This window comes from Gorilla gorilla, chromosome 6 (genome assembly GCF_029281585.2).
Source record: "Gorilla gorilla gorilla isolate KB3781 chromosome 6, NHGRI_mGorGor1-v2.1_pri, whole genome shotgun sequence".
Lineage (NCBI taxonomy): Eukaryota > Metazoa > Chordata > Mammalia > Primates > Hominidae > Gorilla > Gorilla gorilla.
The window spans coordinates 126,915,595-126,922,558 of record NC_073230.2 but is presented as its reverse complement, the minus strand read 5'-3'; positions in this window follow the sequence as shown (position 1 = coordinate 126,922,558).

Below are 6,964 nucleotides of genomic sequence, written 5' to 3'. Positions count from 1 at the left end.
TCATGTGGTTGATGAGTGTCTGTCTTTATACCAAAGGTACTTAATCAAATTCTATAGAAAGATGACTCCGAAGACAGATTATATTAACTTAGGAGTCTGCAAGCTTGGCCGAGTCCTGACTGCTCCTGCGCAATCTTGAGCCTCAGATTCTCCAAATGTAGGGAAACTAATCCTTACCAGCTGCTTACAAGGAAGGGAAAATCAAATTCATGAAGTAATTTGAACTTCTTGTTAACAAAAATCATCTATCAATGTATATTACTTATTATGGAAAAAATAACCTGTCCACAATTTGCTTTCATTTTGCTTTTGATTAATTGTATGTATCATGCATTGTCAACCAGGACTCCACAAGGAAGTACAATTAGCATTACCTATGTTAATCAAAACTAATGGTTAACAAGAAGACAGATTCTATGCAGAATTCAGAAAAAAACTTGCTGACTCTACTAGTATGATCTAATTTAAAGAAAGCAACAATTGCTCAATTTCCCTAAAATTTTTAACTTCAAAGAGCTAGCGTATAAAGCAAACAAAAATGAGAAGTAAAGATGATAAAGGAGCAAAAAATATATGTATAAGGAAAAGTGAAAGAAATAAAATGTTTGCCAGGGGACATGCAGAATTGAGACTGACCTAATAAAAATGGTTTGCAGACTTCTAATGATTCCATTCTTTAGGCCAAAGTTAAGTCACTCTGGGCTACTTTTTTGTTGTTGTTATTTTCATCCCATGTCCATTCTTTTGATTAGACCCAAACCACCACCTTCTTATGCACTCATTTCATATTATCTACTGTAAAAACTATGTTAGGTGTTATGCAGGATAGAAAAATATACAAGACAGCCACCTGTTCTCAAAGAATCCAGATTAAGACATAGACACAAATCACTCCTATTTAAGGAATTGTGATTAAAAAAACAAAACAAAAAAAAAAAAAACTAATACAAGAGCACAGAGAAAGGAAAAAGATTTATATCCAGCAAGTGTGATCAGGGGAGCTTTTTGAAGAGTGTTGTTTCTATATGACTCATGATATTTCCCATTATTGCTAAAAAAAAGAAAAAGAAAAAAAGGAAAACAAAAAACACTCATTACCTCTTCTACAGATAAATTGAGTAATGTGGAAATTAAGATAAATTGGTATGACAGCATCCAGGCTCGGACTATTTCTACTTCTTCCAAGCAGCAAAAAAACATTCTGTCCTCTTGGCTGGTTTCTATTTTGTGAAGTCAGTCTTCAGGTCCGCTAGAAATGTCCCAGTAAACAAGTGCTGCTTCTGGCACAGGGGGTTGGATTGCTTCCCTTTTAGATCTGAATGTTGAATGACTTCTTGCTTCCTACTGGATCTTGTTTGGGAGCTAACTTAAAAGGTTAATGTTACTGGCCATCCGTAGTTATCGTTACTTAGGGTCGTGCTGGATGCCTAAATGATACAGTCAGGTTTTGCCTTTGATGGTGTGAGGGACAAAGACAATCATCTAAGCATCTGAATGAGCATAAGACCTGATAAAGTCCCCCAAGGATAGTGGACTGTGATTGCATATCAAGTATCTAGAGAGTACAATTTTTTCCCCCTTAAAAAGGTCTTTCTTACTTCTTTTTAAAAGGAAATACATGACAAGATAAACAATTCAGTGCAATGATCTTTCTAGAGTAACAATAACATGGTTTCTTTGGACTTTGTTCATATTCTCACTCATGTCAATAAACACGAGTTTATTGACTAAGAGATGGTGATCGGAAAGGTGCTGCTTAAGATGTCAAAAAGGCTGAGAAAATTATGAAACAAGGCTCATCACCATAACCATTCGAAGAGGAATTTTTTTTCCCATGGAAAGGTTATTCCTCTTCTTTCTGAAGTTGATATTTCTTCTCTTTGATTGAGGAAAATAAGAAACTTTTGATAGCAATAAGGAGCTACTTTTTATAGAGTGCCTACTTTATGCTAAGCACTTTATATACTTCATTGAATTATTAGATCTACTGTACAACATTATCTTTATTTTGCAGATGAGGAAATAGAAACTCAGAGAATGAGTGTCTCAGTTCAGAGAATAAATGCAGCTAGTAAGTGTTGGAGGCACCACTTGAAACCTGTCTCACTTAACACCTACACATGTTCCTGTAGGATGCCATGCCACAGAAACCCTTCAGGGGAACAGCTATACCTAGAAGTTGCCTTGCCAGGAAGAGCATTCTCCCAGATCAAAATTCTGATAGCATTGTCTTTAGCCAAGTGTTTGTAATGGGATAATGGGATTAAGATATGATCACAGAGAGACATAAATTAAAGAATCAAAGAAATCCAGGCACAGTGGCTCACGCCTGTAATCCCAGCACTTTGGGAGTCCCAGGCAGGTGGATCACCTAGGTCAGGAGTTCGAGACTAGCCTGGCCAACATGGCGAAACCCCGTCTCTACTAAAAATGTAAAAATTAGCTGAGTGTGGTGGCACATGCCTGTAATCCCAGCTACTCGGGAGGCTGAGGCAGGAGAATCACTTGAACCCAGGAGGTGGAGGTTGCAGTGAGCTGAAATTGAGCCACTGCACTCCAGCCTGGGTGACAGAGTAAGACTCTGTCTCAAAAAATAAAAATAAAAAATGAAAAAAGAATCAAAGAAAATCAGGCCACCAAAAGTAGAAATAAAACCAAGGGAATGGCTTGCTGGCATACAATAACACTTAATTAGGTAGGAGATATTGTACAGTATTTTTATGTTTTTATGCGCCTAAAATACATTGAAGTGTAGTGTTCATGACCTCCTATATTTTCCTGTGGCCTTATATATTTACTCTAGAAGCCTTCCAGGACAAGCTGAAGAGCATCAATATTTGTGATGTTTCTGAGGAGTTTGGGAAGGATAAAGTTCATGAGCAGGCTGTTTCAGCTGTCCTTGCTCTGCTGACCTGCTTTTGTTCTGACTGGCTTTCGAATTTCCAGCCTTAAGTTCCATCTTCTCTGTGGTAGATGTGTAACTTTACACAACTCACTTACCCATTTGTGATTTCAACATTTAAATTATAAAACAGAATGAAAATTGTCCTTCAAAGTTTTTGAAGCTCTAATATTTGATTAATAACAACTTAAAGTTCTCTTTACATTTTTATAGAACAGATATATATGTATTAATTTCAGTTAAATAACATTTTTAAAAATTATTAGTGAAACTTCAGCAGCCATGGAGTCACTATGAAGATTCTTCAATTGGTTATTCATCAATTATCCAAAAATTATTTATTCAATGGATTTAAACTCAGTTTATTATTTTAAAATCAACTTGTATGACTACTAAGGATAAAATATTGTGTTAAAATTAAGGCATTGTTTTATGTCCAATAGAGATTTTTCTGCATACACAAATCTACTTTTCTGAGGCTAAAATATAGCACACTCTAAATTGCAATGTTATTTATTTAGGCTAAATAAAAAACCATGGGCAATTAAGAAAAATAATATGAGAAAATCTTTATGTAAGGTTCTGTTTTTCATCCTACTGTCTTCCTTTTTATTGTATTTCACTTTTCCTTCTAAATGAAAATAAAATATTAATAACATCTTACACATGCATGATTTTTAAGGTTTGCAAAAACACTTTCATAAGCAGCAGAGTTACATCTTACATGGGGATTGTATTGTGAAGCCATTTCATAAGGTAAAAATCACATATGGATAAAATTACCCATAGCCCATAAAGAATACCATGCATAGTTTTATACAAACAACCTTTTAAAATATGCATATGTATGAAGACAATATCTACAGACTAAAGAAAGTATAGTATGCAACAAAGGATAGTTTGCAAATTTTATTTCTCAAAATATTAATTGTATAAAAGGATATATAGTTATGTATTTTAATTTCATGGGAGAATGCACATTATTTGTATAACATAGATGCAAACATGATGCTATTCCACTGTATAGCTCTTACAACATCCTTGTGAGCTAGAATTATGATTTCCCTTTATGAGAGAAAATAATGCTTGCAGTAGTTTTAAAACTTGTCCAAAGCCTCAAAACTCATAAGCAGCAAAGGTAATTCAAACCTTCAGAACTGCAGGCCCAATTGTCTTTCTACTTCCTCATAATTGGTTCTGACTTTATGCTTCTCTCCTGCCGAAGTATCTAAACATTTTTTCAACTTTACTAAATTGAGCAGTGTTTTTCAAAACAATTAGTTTTCCCAGATAAAATTATCTTCTTCAATTCATTGATAGAATGAGAGGAAAATGCTATTATGTTTGATTTTAAAATATCTGTTAATTAAATGTAATCTGACCAGCTCATGAACTAATATTGTCAATCTGCTACTAAGCTGCTTTAAATGTGTGAGACTTTATTGGATAGAGGTTTTATTTATAATATCTCCATTTTAAGAGAAAGTGATATTTAACTGTCAATAAAAAGGTCACTATTTTTTTTGCTTGACTCTGGCCCAGAAACAAAGTTTAAAATTTCTAAGAGAATCCGCGTCAGTCGATATAGGTCAGCTTTAGGGGTGAACATTGTACTGAAAGACTCAGGAGAATGATGAATTTTAGTCTGCCCAAAGACCAACACTTGGGATTACAAACCTTAACCTCATTCTCCAATTAACAGTCTGGATGTAAAACCAGATAGTTATAACCTAACCTCTTTAGCCATGTCTTCCACACAGGAACTAGCATAGTGACAGATTTAGACATGTAGAATAAATAAATAATGCAGCTAGAAGTATATTAATGTGGAAGTTATAGATACATACATTAATTGATTATGTATTCAAAATTAAGAAGTTGTGCTTATATAATTTTTCCTATTCTAATGTTGCTTTTCCAAAGCAGAGAATGGTTGCTAGAAGTAAGCCCTTACCATCCTCTCAGCTCTTTCTGTTTTAAAATCTTTCTACACATTGAACTACGCAAACATTTTTAGACTTGAGAGTTACCTCAACCCCATTATTCTTCAGAAGAGAAATTGAGGCCTCCCAATGTTAAATGATTTCCTCAGGAACATTTAGAACTGAGACTAGAATGAAATTTGTATTAATTCATTGATATATGAAGAGATATTGAGAACTTACTGAATGCCAGAAATTTTTGCACTTTTCACTACACTCACTACTGCTGTTTTCACTACAACAATCAGATTGGAATACAGTTTTATTAGAAAATATGAAATAAGGCCAGGCACGGTGGCTCATACCTGTAATCCTGACACTGGGAGGCCAAGGCAGGAAGACTGCTTGAGCCCAGCAGTTCAAGACCAGCCTGGACAATGTGGTGAAACCCCATCTCTAAAAAAATATACAAAAAAAAAAAAAAATTAGCCAGTCATGGTAGTATGCACCTGTAATCCCAGCTACTTGGGAGGCTGAGGTGGGAGGATTGCTTAAGCCCAGGAGATCGAGGCTTCAGTGAGCCATTATTGTGCCACTGCACTCCAGCCTGGGTGATAGAGTGAGACCCTGACTCAATGAAAAAAAAAGCAAAACAAAAAGAAACAAAAGAAAAGAAAATGTGACTGAAATAATAAGTTAATGGTATTTGAGTCCAGTATATGAGAGATTTCAGATCTCAGTCAATGTGAGTCTTGCTAATTGTGATTCTCAGGGAGAGAATTTGCAGAAGCTGCCTTCTAAGCTGCCTGGCTGAAGTAAGACAAAGATAAGTGGTAAGTAAGCAAAGGGATTTGGGGCAAGTAAGCCTTTATTGTCTCACTATATATTTCCTTTAGAAGAAAAGAGTCATTTTCCCCAAAAAGTCAGCACTAAAAGAAGAGAAAAATATGCAACAAGGCACAGGAATTATAGATTTTGTCCTCCTAGTCATGGGAATGTCATCTGGGCAGCCACACAGGATCCAGTGTTTAGAAAGGCCCCACACATGATTTAATGCTCTCCAGTTGCCATCTTGGAATTCTTAATAAGTCCTTAACAAGGGGTCCCTGATTTCCGTTTTTCATGGGATCATATAGTCTTCCATGCCATTGCTTGGCAGGGTCTGTACGGCCTTGCTCTGCCACAACCCTGACTTTCCTCATCCTCTCCTGCATTCTTTCCACTTGGGCGCCATTGCTAGGACCTGTTTCTTGTATCTGAACACGTCCTTAATGTAGATCTGGTTTGTATAGTAAATTCTCCCTCTGGTATTTAACTTCCAGTGGACTTATTTGGAAAAAATGGGATACTGTTATACAACTTGCTTTTTCTATTTAATAGACATGTTTTTATATCAGTAAATACAAATCTGCCTTGTTTGTTTTTATAGCAGTAAAATCTATATGTAGCCCACATATCCCCACTGGGGGTCCCCTGGGCCCCTAGAAATCTGGGTAAACTTAGTCCAAACCCCAACTCCGCAGTCCCGTGAGAAATTCCATGGTTTCTGCTAGTTCCTATCCTGAATTCTCCAGGCTCCTCTGCTACCACGCATATGCCATCTGCACATGATCCTCTGTTTGCCCTGTATTAGTCAGGATGAAGGTCTCAGCTGCTTCAACAGTTCCACAGGATATGTAATAATATGCATTTTGTGCTTTTTGTGCGTATTTTACTGAAGATTTGGAGATACCCAGGCTGAGGGGAGAAGTTCACATCAGGGATAGACGGTTCTCTACAACCTATCTGATCTCTGTTCTCTTTCTCCCTCATCCTCCTTCTTTCTCCAAAGTAACAAGTACATTTTTATTATTGTTTTGCATAGACATTTTCAACAGTATTAAGGTCTTGTCAGGGTCTCATACTCTACCTGAAGCACTTTCCCAATCAAATGTAGTTCCCATCCTAAGATAAATGTTGATTACAACCATTTTATAACAATAGTTTAAATTGTTAGCAGCAGTTTTCCAAAAAAAAGGTAAAAATGCAGAGGCTTTTTTCTTATGATTACACTTCATGATTTTTGGAATTTTTATACAAAAGATAAAGTGGTATTAAAGTGACCTACCTTTTCAAACTGGGCACAATATATAGTCCAGAT